Below are 21,416 nucleotides of genomic sequence, written 5' to 3'. Positions count from 1 at the left end.
TTTTAAAGCTGATTTTAAGATTCTGATTTTAAAAGATAATGAAAATCAGTCATTATTTTTGGAGCACTAATATTTGATTAAATCAGTTATTGTCAAACTAGATAGAATGCCCAATTTGTGTCTCACATTTTAAAAATTAATAAATTATATTGTGGAACAAACTAAAATTTGCATGCAAAAACTAATACACAATCATTTATTAATAACATTTGATAGATTTTTCTTTTAAGAAAACTTCATTTATGTCTAATTGGGATCTTTAACAGATAAAGAAAACATTTACTTTTATGCCCTAGAAATAGAAAATAAATGAAATCATTGTGAAAGGTTAAAGTGTATTTTTGTGCATCAACAGTTATTTGATGGCAATAACTTAATAAAAACAAATTCTGTTCATCTTTTAAAAAATAAAATCCCATCCCTATGATTTCTTATAGAACAATAGTGTTCCATCACACACACACACACACACACACACACACACACACACACACAGACACACAAACAAAACATAATGTGTTCAGTCATTCCCCAAATGATGGGCATCCCCTCAATTTCCAATTCTTTATCACTAAAAACAGAGCTTCTGTGAATATTTATGTACATGTGGGATTTTTGCCCTTTTTCATGATCTCTTCAGGATACAGACCCAGTAGAGGTATTGCTGGATTAAAGGTTATGTACATTTTATTGCATTTTGAAACATTTTTATTTAAAGTTCTGAGTCCCAAATTTTATCCCTTTCTCTTTCACTTCCCTCCTTCCTAAAAAGATAAGCAACTAGATATAGATTATACATGTAAAATTATATAAAACATTTTAATATTAGTTATTTTGTACAGGAAGATTCAAATAAAAGAAAAAAAATTAGAGTGTGAAAGTAACAAATACCATCCTTCAGTTTGTATTCAATCATTATCAGAGCTTTCCCTGTGGCTTTCATCCTTCATCCTTTGGGATTACCTTGGATCATTATATTGTTGAGATTAGCTACAACATTCACAATTATTCCTCAAACAATAGTGCTGTTACTCTGTATTATGTTCTCCTACTTTGTTCTCTCCATTATTTATTAGTTCATAGTAATCTTTCCAGGGTTTTTTGTGAAATTATTCTGCTTGTCATTTCTTATAGCACAATGATATTTCATTAAAATCACTTACTCCAGTTTTTTAGCCATTTCCCAAATGATGAGCATCCCTTTGATTTTCAGGGTTTTTTTTTCAAGACAATGGGGTTAAGTGACTTGCCCAAGGTCACACAGCTAGGTAATTATTGTTAAGTGTCTGAGGCCAGTGCTCTATCTACTGTGCCACATAGCTACCTCCATCCCTTTGGTTTTCAATTCTTAGCCACCATAAAAAGAGCTGCTATAAATATTTTTGTACAAATGGGTTCTTTCCACTTTTTTTGGTTATCATCTTTGGGATATATACCTATTAGTAGTATTGCTAGATAAAAGGGTATGATCAGTTTTGTAGTTCTTTGGGCATATTTCCAAATTGCTCTCCAAAATGGTTGGATCAGTTTACAATTCCACCAATAGTTCCTTAGTGTTCCAGTGTTCCCACATCCTCTTCAATATCCAACATTTTCCTCTTTTTGTCATATTAGTTTTTCTAATAGCTGTGAGGTGGTACTTCAAAGTTGTTTTAATTTGCGTTTTTCTGATCAATAATGATTCAGATAATTTTTTCATGATTTTTTTCATATGATTATAAATAGTTTTGATTTCTTTGGTTGAAAATTGTTCATATCCTTTGACCATTTATCAGTTGGGGAATGACTTGTATTTTTATAAATTTGACTCAGTTCTCTGTATATTTGAGAAGTGAGACCTTTATCAGAGAAATATTGCAAAAGGTTTCTCCTTGTTATCTACTTTCCTTATAATTTTGATTACACTGGTTTTGTTTATATTAAAACTTAAATTTTATATATTCAAAATCATCTATTTTATATTTTACAAAATTCTCTGTATCCTTAGTTTTCCATTATCCATAGATCTGATCCAAGTGTGGGGTCTTCATGCTGAGTTGCTAAGGAAATAGGGTCTCTATGCTGGTAAGCTCCACTCACTGTTGGCCAGACCCAGAATGGGGTTCATTACTGGTAATCAATGGTGTCAATGTCTGGTTGGTAGTTTATGTTGGGGAGGTGGAATCACTGGGGTGTCCAGCACAGATGCTCACTTGTCCAGGAGGCTGCTGGTTTGTAGGTAGGTTGGGTATCACTGGTGGATTGCCCCAGGCTTGGAATCTTGCTGCAGGCTCTCTGCTGAGAGGTTGGCTGCTGCTGCTCTTGGGTTTTGTTCCCCATCATTCCAGTGAGACAGGCGTTTCCTGCCTTGCTGATAAGCTGCTTCCCTGCTCATAGGTCAATTCTGAGATGATTATCTAGTCATTTGGAGGGGAATTTGGGAGGGCTTCAGAGGATTCCTTTCTTCTCCACCATCTTGACTCCAGAAGTACATTAAACTATTTTGAAGATAAGTATTGGCAAAAAATTCCAGGGAATGAAATTAGAAGAGACTGGCTTTATTTTTCCCCTTCATAGTGGAAAAATTAGGTGCTTTTGAGCAAGAGAGAAGTGGATAGCCTTTTTTATCCACTTATCCTTTCTCATGTATAACATAGGGAACTCTCTAGAAATCTATGAGGTTTGACTCTGAATTTTTATAAAATTTATTTATTTCACCTACAAAATTTCCATAGACGTTTTAGTATTTCTTTAAGTTCAATTTATTAAGAGTGCCAACCGTGAAGAGTTCGAGGACATCTGCTTCATTAGCCTCTGGCAACAGTCTGACCCAAAACAAGCTTTGCCCTTTTCTGAAGGTCAAGTGATACAGAATCTGTGAGGCCATCATGAGTAATTGTAAAGGCCAAGAACTATCAAGTAAAAATATGTTGCCTTCACTGAGCATTTCTCCATCTTGTCTTCAATCCCTTTTACATTCTACAATTCAAAACTCAAATGGCAACTTGAATATTAGAAATAAGTTTTCTTTAAAGAAATATAAGGTGGATGCTTTCTTTAATTTTTATATTTAAAAAGAGAATAAAATAACTTTAGATAGAATTTAACTTTTAAAAATGAGTTCTTTTTTATTTAACTAAACTTTAATATTTTGAATTATTTCCAACTGATGTTAATTGCTCACTCATTTGGTGGAGAGCAGTTTGAGCAGTTGGTATGGATGGCATAGACCTTTTCCTTTTTCTAAAACACAGGGTAATTATTCAAAAAAAGGTAGGAGGTGCAGAGGCAAAAGAACTGATTCTGAATCTGGAGGAGATGGATTTGTAACCTGTATATGCCAGTTGTTATCTGTGTGACCTTGGTCAAGTAACTGAAGATATCTTTATCAGTAAAATACAAGGAGGCTTGGGTTTGAACTTTTCCAGTTCCTGAGGCTATAAGAAGTCGTTAGAAATTTTCTTCATAGAGAACAGGGATGAGGGCCTTTTTTTCTGCCAAGGGACATTTAGATATTTATAACATCATTTATGGGCTATATTTGGGCATTCAATTAATTCACCCCTAAAAGACCCCTAGATTTACTGAATTTTGAGTCCTGCCTGAGATTGCCTTGGCAACATCAGACCAATGCAGTCTGCACCTGCTGGCAGTTCCTGACTCCTGATTTTTATTTTTGTGGGAGAAAATAAACTTTTAAATCCAGGAAACATTCTTGAAATCAATAGTTAAGATTCCAGATGCTGAATACTTAAGGGAATTTTCATGACTGGAATCTGTGGAACCAGACACTGTAGATGCTCAGGGTAATAGACAAAGAAGACTTATTTGAAAATTTGATAAAAATGTAAATCAGAAGATGCATTTGTAATTACAATAAAAGCAATTTAAACAGAAGCACATACTAAATGTGCACTTAACTTTAGTGGTCAATTTAATAGCAAATTCTCTTAAATAGTTTGTGTGACTACTGTGCTTTTGCTTAGAAGCAGGGCAGGTTATCAATCAATGAATAATCCATAGGTTGGGGACCAGATGGCTTTGAAACTCTGATGAAAATCTAGTGAGGTCATGACAAAGCAGAGAAAAAAGTTGAAAATGGAGATAGGTCTGCATTCAAATCTTCCTTCTGGACTAATAATTGATCACTAGCTTTGTGGTCAAGAGAAAATCATTTAATCTTTTTAATACTCTGACATTGAAAGCCCTCAATATCCTAGCCCCTTTCTAAGTTTTCAAATTTCTTACTCCCTGAAATATACTCTTCATTCTAATGATTTTTATCCCTCTGGCTATTCTGTCTCTCTCTCTGCTTGGGATTTTTGCCCTGACTGTCTTCTATGTTAAAAACATCTCCATCCTCTGCTCTCACTTCAAAGTTTCCATCATTTATGGTCCAGCAAATGTGACCTTGCTAAATAAGAATCAGAGCTGAAATAGATTTTCTCCTCATTGGTTGCTCCACCTCTTGAAGGAAAAAATAACCAGTTTTCACTAAGAAAAGTTATTAGCTACTCTGTTTTTGGGAACAAGAGAACTCTAGAACTCTAGCAGTTATATATATATATATATATATATATATATGAGATATATATTAGAAGATATATTATATATGGCATCTATCTGTCTGCCCCAGACAGATATGTTATATATTAATTTATTTTATTTGGGGGACTATTTTTTCCTTTCTTCATTATCATATACAAATAGGCACAAATATATGTAATAATAATATACATTATATATAATATATATATGTAACTGAAGTCCCCATTCATTTTTATTTAATACCTTTGTATTATGTATTTATTCTTTCTATGAAGATGCTTTGTAGTACACTCCAATGACAAAACCATTTCTGTTTCTCCTTCCTTTGACTTTCGCCCAAGTTTCACTCCCTCTGATTCCTAGATTTCTTCACATGAACATACCTTCTCTGCCCCACTTTTCACTAGTCTATTTCATTTAAATACTACATATCAAACAGGAACAAAAATACAATTATGACATTCATTGTGCCAAGTCCCAGCACACTTAAGGAATTAAATTTTACTTCTTGTCTTGGATCTCTACTTTCTTTTCTTTGTGGTCAAAACTTTGTATTTATTTTCAATAAACTTGATACAATGAGTTTTCTGTCTGGGTCCTTTCTCGTATTTTTTTCCCCCTGTGAATTTCTGGTTGTCTCAGTTGCTTTTGCTCCCCTCTTTCTTTGGCTATTTGTTATGGCATCTTGCTTTGAGACGTATATGTGTGTGTGTATGTGTGTGTCTATATATATATATATATATATATATATATATATATATATATATATATTTAGTTTCTCTCCTTTAACCTTATTAGTTTAAAGTCCTATTGATTAGTCTTGCAAGTTTTTTCAAAACTATATTCTTGGGGTGGCTAGGTGGTGCAGTGGATAGAGTACTGGCCCTGGAGTCAGGAGTACCTAAGTTCAAATCCGGCCTCAGACACTTAATAATTACCTAGCTGTGTGGCCTTGGGCAAGCCACTTAACCACATTGCCTTGAAAAAACAACAAAACAAAAAAGTATATTCTTATCAACTTTTATTAGATGCATTCCATTTTTTCCTCAGGAATTTCAAACTATTCTCAGATATTAGACAGTTGTTCATTTCCCAAATTAATTTTCTTATCTACATTCCTTGCCTTCATTGAGCAAAGGTAATAAAAATGCAATCTATATTCTTATGGTCTTCCTCAGGACTTCATAATTATTGGCGATTCTTTTTAGGTTCCTTCTGTGTTCAAAGTGTTGACTTATCTATCTCTCTCCAGAAGAGAAGGTGAAGGAACTAGAACAAAGATTTTTTTCAGATCTCAGGTTGTTAAAGGAGATACAGAATTCCTAAGGAAAATAGAAGCAAGACTTCATAGGTGGGAAAAAAGGGATCTGAGGAAATGAAGGGGAGGCTTGACTCTCATCAGCTGACAGAGATAAAAGAGTATATAGAGAAGGAAAAGGATTGTAAAGCAAATACAATTTTAAAAGAATGAAAAGTTTCTCAATGATAGTAATAACAAGAGTTAACATTTATATAGTACTTCATGTAAGACAGGCACTGTGCTAATAGCTTTGCAAATATATCTCATTTAATCCTATTCACAACAATCCTAGGAGATAGTTACTGTTGTTGTTGTTGTTATTTCCCCTGCTTTATAGATGAGGAAAATGAGGCAAACAGAAGTTGTGACTTACCTAGGATCACAAAGCTACTAAGTGTCTGAGACTGAATTTGAACTTGAACTTGAATAAATACCACTTTTTAACTGTAAACAGCTTTCTCTTCTATCATCCAATTAAGTTGTTTGGATCAAATTCTTCAGCTTACTATGAGGAAAACTAATACTATGAGGTACTATATATATATATATATATATATATATACATATATATATTATGAGGTAAACTGAATAGTTAGTATTTCAGTAGTTTCACTGAAGAATTAATTTAAAATCTCTTTTTTATTTATTTGCCTTTTGTTGTATTCTGATAATAGAGAATTATTTTTATTTGAAGTGGAAGAGGGTTATTTCAATTTTCAAGGGAAAATTGATTGTGTTTTTGTGGTTATTTAAAAAAAAATTAGTGCCAAATCCATTTTTATATCATAACCAGTTTCGATCTCTTTGAGGAATTTTGTTGCTGTTAACATAAGTAAAGTTGGTAAGAACTGTAGATTTAAAAATAATCTCAGCTAGGCTTGGTTTTGAAAGAATGTAGATCAAATCCCAACTGTGATATGGATCAGGTGTGTGATCTTGGCAAGATACTTTTATGCATCTTAGACACTTCTCTCATCAATTATAAAAGAGTTATACTGGCATTAGTGGCAATTCCACTGGCATTTTCACCTATGAGATTACTTATTTCTCATTTATTAAAGGTAACTTCAATTTATTAATTGAGCTTTATTAGAAACTATTAATATTTAATAGTAAATTGATAGTGCTATCAAATATGAAGGATTCTTTTCCAATGTTTATTTGACATGAAAATACAATTTATGACCTATTAATTGTCTACTTATGTGACTCAATTTTCCTCTCAGTTTTCAAAGAAAGTTAACCGTTACAAAGCTGAAGGGGGAAAAGTACGTTTTTGGAAAGTTGTGATCAAATGTTCTCATCATCCTTCTTGAAGTTTTTCTACTATGTTCTAATAGGTTTATACACATGTCTTCAGAGCAGATCTATATCTATATCTATATATAGCATACTTTACAGCTTTGGTGCCTTCTTGAAAGGCAGCATCATTTAGGTATTTTCTTCCCCCCCCCTTCACATTAACAACAAAAATAACAGAAAGTTATTCATTAGTTTATGTTTGCTAAGGTCCCATCTTGTCTTAAGATTTGATTTATTCTAGGCAATTCTAATTTTTGATCCATTTTAGGAGCCATTATAATTTCATAATAACATTATGATGAAGACTGCATCACAGAATTAGGTGAGCTAAATGACAGAAGACCCACCAGCTCATTTCATTCCTTTCTATTCCAGCATGGAGGTATCCCCTAGACTACATCTATTCATTAATCCTTTAGTCCTCCCATGAGATAATAATTGCCAACATTCTATTTTCTATTTTTTGTCTTTTAATTCTTGACTTTATTTGTTGCTGTTCAGTCATTTCAGATTTGTCTGATTATTTGTGATCCCATTTGGAGTTTTGACTCTAAAGATTTGGGATAGTTTGCCATGTTTTTTCTCCAGCTCATCTTACAGATGAAGTAACTGAGGTAAATAGGATTAAGTGACTTGCCCAGGGTCACATAGTTTGTAATTGTCTGAGGCCAGATTTAAATCCAAGAAGATGAGTTTATCTCAGCACTCTATCTCCTGTGTCACCTAGCAACCCCCTGACTTTATTTTAATAATTTCCACTGGGGTTTTAACTCTCCCTCTTACCCTACCCCATTAATCATAATGCCAATCTTAGACTTTTTCTTCCTGCTATAGTTCCTTGAAGTCCTGCAACACTCCTTTAAGGGACATTTAGCATACCTATTTCTCAGCTCTCTCTACTGAATTAGATGTCTGTAGTTTTATTAAATTTCCAGATGATCTTGGAATTTACAAATGGGGACATATTTTATCCTCTTCTATTAGCCATATTTCTATGTAGTCCTACATTTCTTAACCAGGCACTGTATTACACATTGCACCTCTTACTTTGTCAGATCTGGATTTGTCCACTAATTGTAGAAAGCTAAGTTCTCTCTTTACACTTACACTTGATAACATTAGCTCCTGTGTGTTAGATGATCATCTCTATACCTATGACCTGCAGCCAGGCGGCACAGGGAATGGATCACTGTACCTGGAGGGAGGAAGACTCAAATCTACCTGTAGGTGACTCTGGATAAATCACTTAACCTCTGTCTGTCACTTAATCTCTAAAAGTTTCTTCTCTGGGAAAATAAAGATAATAGGCATTATAGGTGGAAAGTTAGTATAATCAACACTAGCAAATATGTAGGTTGTCATTACCCATTATGTTCAGGGCCACATGCAAAGCATTGCAAAGCAAATGAAAGTAACTAAAACATGGACCCTGCTTGCCCTTGAGGAATTTAAAAATCTGATAGCTTTCAATCCAATTCAGACAGAGCATTTTGGAGAGGGGTAAAAGGATTTCCTTTTCTTTGTAGCTGCAGAGGGTATCTTCTCCAGTCATTCTATGGTAGATAGAATGATAAGAAAAGAAAATGGAGAAAAATTAGTTGTCAGTAAATTGGAGTTTTAATAAGGTAATTTAATTGATTATTAATAAGGTATGGTGGTTAATTCTACTATCTCAACCCAGACCTAAGGGGTCATTTGTCATTTTAATAAGAGTACAAAGAATACTTTATCTGGGGAGTGTTTTCCTACAAAAATATAAAGAATATGTAAAAAATTCATAAAAAGAATTTTTCATAATTTTTTTATTCTCAAATATTTCATGTCCCTCCCTCTAAAAGTTTCAGTTTGGCAGCTTGACAAGGTGAGAAAAAATGATAAATGGGTCTGAAATAAGTTGGATTTAATAGAAAACCTGGCCAGTATATGAGAGGGTTGCTTATTGCATTTCTAAAAGCTGAAGATGTGAGATGATTTAAATGAATTTTCTTTTGTTTTTGTACATGACTTGTTTTTAAACAAGGCTTATGATTGTTCTATGCAGGATAATCCAAATGAACAGCCTCAATCAATACAGACCATTTTCTCCTCTGTTTAGAGAACTATCTAAAGAACCTGGGAAGTTGATGACTTGTTCAGGGTCACACAATCAGTATGTTCCAGAGGTAGGCTTTTAACCAAGCCAAATTTTCCAGAATCTAGGACCACTACTTACTATATCTCTTGCTCCTATCATAACATGCTTAATATCAGAAATTGGAAACTAGAAATTGAGAGTTTAGTGGTGTTCCCCCCCATCCAGCATGAAATAAATGAACTGAATAAGAACAGTAGTAAAACTTTGATAAAAACTGCTGGGATAATTGGAAGTTGGTATGGAAGAAACTTAGATTAGACCAACTCCTCACACCCTTTACCAAGATAAGATCCAAATGATTACAGGACATAGACATAAAAAACAATACTATAAGCAAATTAGAAGATCAAGGACTAGTCTACCTGTCAGATATATGGAAAGGGGAACAGTTTATGACTAAGGAAGAGTTGGAGAGCATCACCAAAAACCAATTAGATGATTTCGATTACATTAAATTAAAAATCTTTTGCACAGATAAAACCAATGTAATCAAGATCAAAAGAAATGTAGTAAATTGGGAAACAATCTTTACAGCTAATGATTCTGACAAAGGACTCATTTCTAAAATATACAGAGAATATATATATATATATATATATATATATATATATATATATATATACAGAGGATATATATACAGAGTCATATTTTTAAAACAAAAAGCCATTCCCCAATTGACAAATGGTCAAAGGATATGCAAAGGCAATTTACAGATGAGGAGATCAAAGCAATCCATAGCCATATGAAAAAATACTCTAAATCATTAATTATTAGAGAAATGCAAATTAAAGTTTCTCTGAGGTATCACCTCACACCTCTCAGATTGGCCAGTATGACCAGGAAGGATAGTGTTCATTGTTGGAAGGGATGTGGGAAATCTGGGACACTATTACACTGTTGGTGGAGCTGTGAACTCATCCAACCCTTCTGGAGAGCTATTTGGAACTATACCCAAAGGGCAACAAAAAATGTGCATACCCTTTCACCCGGCAATACCACTACTGGGTCTATACCCTGAAGAGATGAGGAAAAAGGGTAAAAACATTACTTGTACAAAAATATTTATAGCAACCCTGTTTGTGGTGGCAAAGAATTGGAAATCCAGTAAATGTCCTTCATTTGGGGAATGGCTTAGCAAACTGTGGTATATGTATGTCATGGAACACCATTGTTCTATTAGAAACCAGGAGGGATGGGATTTCAGAGAAACCTGGAAGGATTTGCATGAACTGATGCTGAGTGAGATGAGCAGAACCAGAAAAACACTGTACACCCTAAACAGCAACATGGGAATGATGATCAACCTTGAAGGACTCATTCATCCCATCAGTGCAATAATCGGGAGCAATTTTGGGCTGTCTGCAAAGGAGAGTGCCATCTGTATCCAGATAAGGAGCTGTGGAGTTTGAACAAAGTGCTAGGATTATTCCCTTTAATTTAGAAAATAAAACAGATATCTTATTGTCTGATCTTGTTACCTCTGAGAATTCTCTTCTGTTTAAGGATATTCCTCTCTCATCACACCCAATTTGGATCAAGGTACAACATGGAAACAAAGTAAAGACTGACAGAGTGCTATCTGTGGGGTGGGGGTGGGGGGAGGGAAGCAAGATTGGGGGAAAATTGTAAAACTCAAATAATATCTTTAATAAAAATAAATTAAAAAAAGAACAGTAGTAAAGTATGCCATCAATAAATCATAGAATGTCATCTAATCCAACAGCAACAACAATAATATTTAATAAACTCATTATATTCTGGGCCCTTGCCATGTATGTGGGATAAAAAAGTCATTGTAATGTCGTATGTGTGGAAGGAAGCTAGGGAAAGCAATAGATAGCTAGGACTCCAGCCAGGAAAACCCGAGTTCAAATCCTGTCTCAGACACTTATTAGCAATGTGACCCTGGACAAGATATTTAATCTCTTTTGTCTCAGCTTCCATCTATAAAGTTGGAATCATAGTAACACTTACTTCCCAGGATTGTTGTAAAAATCAAATGAGATAATAATTATAAAATCACTTTGTACAGTGGCTAAGACATTGTTAGCATTATATAATTTATTATTATTATGAACAGCAAGCAGCCTGGGGAGGATGAATGGTAGAGTATATGAAAGGGAGCTGAATATAAGAAAACTGAAAAAAAGGAGGAAGAGGCTAAGTTTTTACAAACCAAACAGGATTTTATATTTGATCTTGGGAGTAATAGAAAGACACATGTTTACTGAGTAGGGGGATGACATGGTCAGACCCGAGTTTTAAGAAAATCTTTTTGGTAACAGTGGAGATTGTATTTGAACAGAAGTGAAAAGAGACTTGTGGCAGGGAGATCAACCAGCAGGTTATTCGAATGGTCTAGTCCTGAGTTGATGACGGATTGCCCCAGGGTCACATCTGTGTCAATGGAGAATAAAAGAATCGCCACTATAATATAGTTAATAAATAGTTAACCTTAAAGGAGAAGGAGGAACCAACTACATCTTGAGATGAGTCATTTCAGTTATGGACTGCTATGATTTTTAGAAAATATTTTTGTGATGTGAATCCTAAATTTGGTCTCTTTCTACTTTCTACCCATTATGCTCCAGATTCTACCTCCTCTCCTTGCCCATTGCAAAGCTAATTAGAAGTCAGATCTTTCTAAGTATTATAGCACCTCAAATATTTGAAGATACATCAACTCCCACCCCACCTCACTCTACTCCACCTTATGTGTTTGTGTTCTTTTCTTCTGGTCAAATATATCCAATTCCTTCAATTGATTCTCATATGTGATGGATTCAAGGTCCCTTGACATTCTGGTTGCTCTCCTCTGAACATTTAGGCTTATTATCTGAGTTGATTTTAAACTGTAAGACCCAGAATTGAACACAAGATTCCTGGTATGTTCTGACAGTGGCAGAGTACAAAGGAACTATTCTCTCTCTGGTCCTAGAAATTATATCTCTCTTAATTCCCATCAATTTTTAAAGATGTATCTGACTCTTTATGACCCCACTTGGAATTCTTTTGGCAGAGATACTGGAGTGGTTTGCCATTTTCTTCTCTAGTTCATTTTACAAATGAGGAAACTGAGGCAAATAGGATTAAGTGACTTGTTCAGGATCACACAGGTAGTGTCCAAGGCCATATTTGAACCCAAGGAAGATGACTCTAACTGACTCCAGGATCTTCACTCTATTCACTGTGCCATCTACTTTTCCCTGTCTCTCAATACAATCCAAGATTATATATTAGCTTTTTTCTGCAAGTGATCTTGCAGTCCACTAAAGTAAAACCCAAGAACTTTTCCAGGATAATTGCTAACTATCTATATATCTCTCTCTATTTCATACTTGTGAAGTTGATTTGATTTTTCTTTTGTTCCCAAGTGAGAAAATTTACCATTATTCCTATTGAATTTTGTCTTGTAACACACAGCTCATTGCTCTACTGTCAGTTTTGATTTTTTTTTGGTATTCTTTCATACAATGTGCTGATTATTTCTTTCAACTTTGTGTCATCTATAAATTTAATGAGCAAACATAAACATTCACACGTTTATGTAAATCACTAATAAAAATGTTAAGCTGTCCAGAACCACACACAGATACTTGGAGATAGACTACTGGAGATAGATACCCCCCTGGAGATAAACCCCTTGATACACTGACATTGAACCAGTAATAACAACTGTAGATATCTGTCCAGTCAAGCAATTCTGAATCCATTTGATTATATTAAGATCTAATCTATATTTCTCCATTTTCCCAAAGGAATAGAATTTTGCTAAAAATAGGCAATAACTATATTCCTATCCTCATCTATTAGTTTATTAATCTTGTCAAAGAAAGGAGATGAAGCTGATCTGGCATTACCTGATCTTGGTCAAGTCACAGTGACAGTTTGTAATAATTACATTCTTTTCTAGATGTTCTCTAACCATCTCTTTAATGATCCTGAGATTTTTCCAGGACTTGAAGTTAACCGCAGGTGCTCAATTCTTTTCCAAAATAAGGACATTTGTCTCCATTTTTTCCTTTCCATGACTTTTCAGTTTTCTCTAATGATGGATCAGCAGACACACCTGCCAGTTCTTTTTGTTCTTGAGTATGTAGTTCATCTGGGTTGAGTTACTTAAATTTATCAAAGATAATAAGCACTTTTTTAACCTTTCAATTCCCAGGAAAGCATTTTTGTTCTTGTCACTAAAGAACATCTATACAGGAGAAACCAACTTTTCAATCCTAAGATTTAGTGCTCTAAAATTGGAAAGATACAGAAAAGATTAGTATGGCCCCTGTGCAAGGATGACACACAAATTTGGGAAGATCTAAATTCTTTTTTTAATTTAATTAACTTTAATTTAAAAAAATTTTTAAAAAAGATTTTATTTATTTTTCATCTACACATTAGTAAAATATTCCTAAGAGTAAACATAATACCCCCTCCCCCCACAAAAATATAAAACCTCATGAGAAATGAAGTAAAAGAAAGAGAAAAAAAATATGTTTCAGTCTGTGTTCTGATACCATCAGCTCTGTCTCAGGTGGGTCCCATTCTTTATCATAAGTCCATCATAAAAATTACTTCCATATTTTTCCATAGTTGCTGTTGCTAATTGTAATTCCCTCCATCCATTCCTCCTTACTACCATCTATTATATTCTCTCTCTCCTTTCACTCTGACCCTTTTCAAAAAATGTGCTGTGGGGTAGATTAATGGCACAGTGGACAGAGCACCAGCCCTGGGGCCAAGAGGCCCCAAGCCCACGTCCCACCCCAGCGAGCCAGCAACCACCTGGCCGTATGGTCCCAGATAGACCACCCAATCCCAGTGCCTTGCAAAAAGTAAAAAGTAAAATGTGTTATACATGACTATCCTCTCCCATGATCTACCCTCTCCTCTATCCCCTACATTTTCAGGTTTTTGCAAGGCAAATGGGGTTAAGTGGCTTGCCCAAGGCCACACAGCTAGATAATTATTAAGTGTGTGAGACTGGATTTGAACTCAGGTACTCCTGATTCCAGGGCCGGTGCTTTATCCACTGTGCCACTTAGCTGCCCCTCTCTGAGCCATTTCTGATGAGAATGAAGGCTCCCTCATTCCCCCTCACCTTCTGCCCTTCTGTGCCATTGCAAAATCTACATGAAATATATTTTATATGAAATATCTTAGCCTATTCTACCTCTCCTTTCTCTCAGTACATTTCCCTTTTATCCATTGACTCCATTTTTACAATATATCTTCAAATTCAGTTCTCTCCTGTGCTTCATCTACAAAAGCTCCTTCTACCTGCTCTATTAAATGAGAAGGTTCATATGAGTATTATCAGTATCATCTTTCCATGCAGTAATACATTTTGTTCATCATCATTAAGTCCCTCATAATTTACCCTTCTCCTCCATTCTCTATGCTTTGCCTGAGTCCTGTACTTGAAGGTCAAACTTTCTGTTCAGCTCTGGTTGTTTAAGCAAGAACATTTGAAATTCCCCTGTTTCATTGAAAGTTCATCTTTTCCCCTGGAAGAGGATGTTCAGTTTTGTTGGGTAGTTGATTCTCAGTTGCATTCCAAGCTCTTTTGCCTTCTGGAATATTATATTCCAAGCCCTACAAGTCCTTAATGTAGTTGCTGCTAAGTCCTGTGTGATCCTGACTAAAACTCCATGATATTTGAATTGTGTCCTGAGTGCTTGTAATATTTTCTCTTTGACTTGGGAGTTCTGGAACTTGGCTATAATATTCCTGGGGATTGTTTTTTTTTTTTTTTTGGATCTCTTTCTAGGGGAGATTGGTAGATTCTCTCAATTTCTATTTTACTCTCTGCTTCTAGGTTATCTGGGCAATTTTCCTTTAGGAGTTCTTTAAAAATGAGGTCAAGGTTCTTTTCCTGATCATGACTTTCAGGTATCCCAATAATTTTTAAATTATCTTTCATGAATCTATTTTCCAGATCAATTGTTTTTTCAACAAGATATTTCACATTTTCTTCTAAGTTTTCATTCTTTTTGTGTGATCTATTGTATCTTGATTTCTTGCAAAGTCATCAGCTTCCTTTAGCTCCATTTCTACATCTGAAGGATTTGTTTTCCTCAGAGAGCTTTTTTATCTCCTTTTCCATCTGTCCAGGTCTGCTTTTTAAAGCATTCTTCTCTTCAATAGCTTTTTGAACTGTTTTATCCATTTGACCTAAGCTAGTTTTTAACATGTTATTTTCTTCAGCTTCTTTTTGGATCTCCTTATCTAAGCTGCTGACTTAGTTTTGATGTTTTTCCTGCATCTCTCTCATTTCTTTTCCCAGTTTTCTTCTATCTCCCTTATTGATTTTCTTTTTTGTTTTAGGTTTTTTTTTTTTGCAAGGCAAATAGGGTTGAGTGGCTTGCCCAAGGCCACACAGCTAGGTAATTATTAAGTGTCTGAGACCGGATTTGAACCCAGGTACTCCTGACTCCAAGGCTGGTGCTTTATCCACTAGGCCACCTAGCTGCCCCTTCCCTTATTGATTTTCAAAATCTCTTTTGAACTCTGTTATAGCCCAAGTCCAACTTCTATATTTCTTGGAGTCTTCAGATGCAGAAGCTTGGACATTCTCATCTTCAGATTGAGTATTTTGTTCCTCCATGGGACCAAAGTAATTGTCTATGGTCAGGTTCCTTTTTTTCTGTTTACTCATTTCCCTAGCCTGTGGCTGATTTGGGGATACTTCCTGAGCTTTTGAGTCTTATTGGTACACTCCCCCCCCCCCCCCACAAGGACCTCAGTGTGTGAGGCTAAGATCTAAATTCTTAATACACTAAATTCCAAAGTAAAGGCTATTTTCATCTTTTTTTTTTCAAGGCAATGGGTTTTTAAGTGGATTGCCCAAGGCCACACGGCTAGGTAATTATTAAGTGTCTGAGGTAGGATTTGAACCCAGGTACTCCTGACTCCAAGACTGGTGCTCTATTCACTGCGCCACTTAGCTGCCCCATTTTCATCTTTTGAGAAAACCAAGTAAGAATGGAATGTTTTCTTTCTTTTGTCTCCTGACATTGTCCCATTAACCCCAAACAAAGGTCATACTCCTTCTCTGAGTTGCCTTTTTCTTCCATTATATTTAAAATCAAACACAATTTGTGCCCCCCCACAACTCTGCACTACCCTCTGTCCTTCGCTTTCTTCAGTAGTATCAATTTCTTTTGTGAGACAGAGAGAGGGGAAGGGAAATAAAAGGTAGAGAACGAGAGAAAGAGAAGAGAGAGAGAGAGAGAAAGAGAAAGAGAGAGAGAGAGAGAGAGAGAGAGAGAGAGATGGAAGGAAGAGGGAGAGACAGAAATTGAAATCCTTCTTCATTTCTATTCACTGGCACAATGAATTCAGTATGACTGTGCTGATGACAATTGTTTGTGCTCTACCTCTACCCAGTAGTTAGTTGGGCATTCAGAGCTCTCCTTGGAGTCATTCTTACAATTGGCCACTAGAGAGAGTGTTTCCTTTTTGTCTGGCTTAGATTCACTCACTCCAGGAGTATTAATTAAATGTTTTCAAAAACCATGAATTTTTTTATAGTTTTACCATCTTCAATAAAATCAGTCTCCAGGTCAAGACTATTTGTTGATTCACTTTCACCAAAATAGCCTGTAGAGTTTTGTGTATAACAGACATAGAACTCTTTCTGTATGGATCATTACCAAGGGCTATGTTTGTTGTCAACATGTGATTATTCAGAACTGAAAGAAAGACTTTTAAAATTGTCATTGGTACTCATTACTACTTGCTGATGGGGTCAAACCATATAAGTTATGGGCTATATGTGACATGGAATACCAGACAGTTTTATTAATAAAAATGTTGAAGCAACATTTCACTTTGAGTGACTTTTCTGGATTTGAGTTTTACACACTTCCTGGAATATTTCTATAGGCTAGTTTTAAGTCCTCATCACTCTGGTTCCTCTATAAAATAACAGCTAAAAAACCCAAGATTCCAAAAAGGCCAAAATTCCAAAAATCATATTCTGCTAAATTGCATTTATTTTAAATTCTCTTATTCCCTTGCTAATATATTCTACTTACATATACTTTTCTGATCTAGACTAAAAAGTGTCTTAGATCTAGGCATGAATCATCTTTCCTGACAAGATATTTTACTTATCCCAAGTGCTTTATGAAGTGGGCTGTCTATTTTCAATGGAACTTTGGTTCAGTAGGCAAAGTTGGAAGAATCTTCCCTTTCTCGGTGTTTCTTTGAGTTCCTCTATTTGTACCATGTACTATTCTTAGTTTTAACTTTTTAAAGGTAAGTAAAATTATATGTGGATATTGGATTTTAGCATTATTAGACAAAAGTGAAGAGCAAACATTTATAAAGAGGGTAAATATTAAAACATTAAATGTTCTCTTGTTCACAAAAAAAGCACTTTAAGTTTAATAAGACTTGGTTTGCTTTTTTTTTGCTCTTATAGTTTAAACTCTACTTATTCAGAGATGCCACGTGAGACAGAAATGACCAGAGTATTATATACATTGGGATGTTAAGAAGGAAAAAGCTGCTCAGAGGGTATAAGTTAAGCAATATATAATTCTTCCATTAAAAGTTGTTTAGCATTTAGTATTTAAAACTAAACAATAGCATTGTTTAGTGGATAACCGGGTTTTCCATGGGTTATACATTGGCTTACAGAGTACCTGGGTTCAAATCCTAGCTCTTTTGGAAAAATTTCATGGTCCTTTGTTTCCATTGCTATAAAATAAAGGTTTTGGAGTAATTATCTTCTGAGTTCCCTTTGTGTTCTAAATATATGATCCTATAATAATTGTTCATTGTACTATTCTCTATTACCCCAAGGAAATGGAGACAAAGCCTAGAACCTAATAGGAAGCCACAAAGTCAGGTTTGCAAAGAGGGGCTTTGTTCATAAGCAACAAACTGAGAAAATATTTACTGATATTAGGGTCCAATCTCAGAATGGGCATAGCAGGCAAGCTGATTTAGATCCAGGAGTCTTTGTTTTGGTTTCTTCTGTGATAGAAATTATTATCCATTGGAATCTTCTCAAAAAAGGTGAAATAATTCCACTTAAGGTAACAAAAGAGATTTAGGTATAAAGAGCCAGACTGGTCTACTCATACAGGGGTTTACCAGTTTACCAATTTAGTTTTGGGGATAATGGAACTTAAATTGGACCAAGTATTTACTTCCTTAGGAAAAAGTCTTGAAATGAAGGCTAGGCCTATATAATACTGTGATTGATGTAATTAGATCATTTCTAAGCTGAAAACTTATTTAACATGAAATCAATTCTCTTGGTTGAAGAGACAATTTAAAAAATCATGTTGGTTCCTTAGACTTGATTTAGCTTACAAATTTTTCTATTCATTTTTGTTTTTGTTATAATGTATTGCATTATTCTTGGTCCCTGTGTAAATATTCCATGGAGGTTTCATTTGGGGATAACAGAGAAGAGAAGGGCTACAAATATGAACAGTGAGAGAGTAGGCCAATAACAGGATGACCACAATTTGAGATGTTTTTAAAATGTTGTGATAACTTTGTACCACTAGAGAGGATTCTATTTGTTCCTTTTGGGGCAGGCAGTTGGTTATCATTCAATTGTAAGCTTCATGTTTTTGGTTGCCTGAACTTACATTCTTAAGTTTGTCCATGAATGGTTTAGTTTGAACTAAGTCCTTACACACCTCAATTTCCCTTCTATTTCTTTGCACTCACATGTCTTACTGAATTGTCTTACCAAAGTCATAAATTTCATAAAACATTTAATCAAAATGCTTTGGAAACAACCTAAGCTGAGTAATGTCAAAGCAATAGTTGCATGAATAGTAAGCTGAGAATTTCATTCAATCACTGCTCCAAATCCTTGAACAGAAAGAAATTCCAATCAGGTTAACATCTATTTTCTCCTCTGGCAACCACAGTCTCCTGTGTCCCTGGTTTGTGTTACAGAATGACTGAAGATCTCTATCTGGTTATAAATATTCTGGTTTTCAGCGTGAGAATGGGAGGGCAGTGTCAGTCTCACACGATGATGATGTTCTTCTTTCTAGAAGAAGACCATGACATCAGGGAGGTCATACTATAAAATGAATATGGATTGGATTTCAGTGAGGGGCTGCTATGCTAAGCTACCAGCCTCACTTCTCCAGACCCATCTGGGTCCAGTGGCCAGATATGGATAAGATTCAATGGAGATGGCCATGGAAGCAAGGCAATCAGGGTTAAGTGACTTGTCCAAAGTCACACAGCTAGTAAGGATCAATTGTTGGAGGCCAGTTCTGATTTCAGGTTCTCCCAATTCCTGGACTGATGCACTCTCCCTTGTACCACCTACATTGCTTTGACTAGAAGTTGACATTCTTGGATATTGCAGGATTTGAGATCTCAGCTCTGTTTCATTTCCAAGCTGTTCACTCATTGAGCTTGATGGGTCTCTTTTTGGTTCTTTTGTTTATGCCTCTTAGTTTTTTTTTTTAAATTAATGAAATAGGAAGTTTCTTCTTGGGAAATACGGGCTGACTGGAACATGGAAGATGACTTTTCTACCTGCCAGTCTCTGAGCCCAGTGATATCATAATATGCTATGCTTACTATTCACCCTAATATTCAGCCCCAAAGCTTTGTGGAAGATATAGTCCAGGGGGAGAAAACAAGCTAAATTAAATTACCAGTTTGTTAATAGTATGTTCCATCTACTACATGTCCAATAAATTTCAATCCAGATTTTCTGCTTGTACATCTAGTCCTCTCTATTTTGGGACAGATCTAAACATTATTAATTTTTTTATATTTATTCAAGATTTGCTTCCCTTTTACTTTTGCCTGTTAGTGCAATCTCTCCTTTCAGTGACCAAACATAAACTGTATTTTATGCATCTACTTGACGTCTGATAGGGAGATTAAAAAGGAGATATTTTGTCCTCATGCAGCAAATAACTTAAATCAATCACAGCCATAATCTATCCCTCAGATATTTTTCTTTTGTCACCTCTTTTTCCCCATTGCTAGCTCTGTAAGTATAGGGCTTGATGACTTGACTACTACAATAATTCCCTTCCTGTTCCCATTTTCTTTTTGTTCCATTCCACCCTTCACCCCACTGTCAGACATCTTCCATATGCTCAAATCTGGTTATGTCTTTATTTCCAGAATACATAAGTGAATCCTTATTGTCTATCTAGTAATACACCTAGATATTTAAAGTCTTAACACCCTGCTTTCCAACCTTATCTAACACTCCACTCTACAATCTACACTTCTATCAAAGTGAAAAATTCTGTCCTTCCAAAATATCCCTCACTTTTCCCTGTATTTGGGATATACTCCCCCCTGTTCATTCCTACCTGTTGAATTTTTTTCCATTTCATAATGTAAAGACAGACTGGTCAATGGCCAGAATAATTCAGGGTTGATCTTTGATGAATGAATGTCTGGAGGAATAGTATGTGGTCAGATGTGTCTGACTCTTCATGAATGCATTTTAGGGTTTTCTTGATCAAGGTACTAGAATAGTTTGCCATTTCCTTTTCTAGATCATTTTATAGATAAGGAGCTAATATAAACAGGGTTAAATGATTTACCAGGGTCATTCAGCTAGTAATTGTCTGAGGTTTGATTTGAACTCATGAAGATAAGTTTCTCTGATTTCAAGCTCAATACTCTATTGTACTACCCAGCTGTTCAATTAATCATGCAACTCTTATCTGTGGCACTAAGAAGCTGTAGCATGCACACAAGTCACAGACTGGTAAAACTGTCTCAGTAGATGGGCTAACCCAGGTTGAAGATAACTGACAGAACCATAAATGAGTTTGGGGGATGTTAAACTCAAGCATATGCAAACTTCTCTTGGAGGAATGGGAGATGTTTTTGAACAGACTTTGAAGATACCAAGGTCCTCCACTGCATCCAGTGCATTTGGACTATCATTAGTCATACTGACTGCTGTCTTGCCACTGGACTTTGATGATTCTGGAAGAGAGAGTGAGGCTCTGTGAAACTCTGCTTCACTTAAATACAATTCGCTCTCAAGACATAAACCTGTGATGATATTGGTTTTTTTTTTTAAAACAAAGTACAAACATCAATATTGGAAGTAATGAACCAGGGTATAAGTCTTTGAGCTTTGAAAGTTGGAAGAATCCTTGGAGATTTCCCTCAGGAAGCTGAGTCAGTAGC

At 35.2% G+C, this 21,416-nt stretch overlaps 1 non-coding gene across 1 annotated transcript; it reads left to right on the top strand.

Moving 5' to 3' along the window:
- Nucleotides 1-13,486: 13,486 nt before the first annotated feature.
- On the top strand, nt 13,487-13,590 carry LOC141510465 (U6 spliceosomal RNA). Its single transcript, XR_012474950.1, has one exon. It is a non-coding gene; the product is annotated as a U6 spliceosomal RNA (small nuclear RNA).
- Nucleotides 13,591-21,416: the final 7,826 nt, after the last annotated feature.

The sequence above is a fragment of the Macrotis lagotis genome, chromosome 1 (assembly GCF_037893015.1).
Source record: "Macrotis lagotis isolate mMagLag1 chromosome 1, bilby.v1.9.chrom.fasta, whole genome shotgun sequence".
In the NCBI taxonomy this organism is placed as follows: Eukaryota; Metazoa; Chordata; class Mammalia; order Peramelemorphia; family Peramelidae; genus Macrotis; species Macrotis lagotis.
Note: the sequence above shows the minus strand (reverse complement) of the source record. Positions and strands in the feature narration are given on the sequence as shown.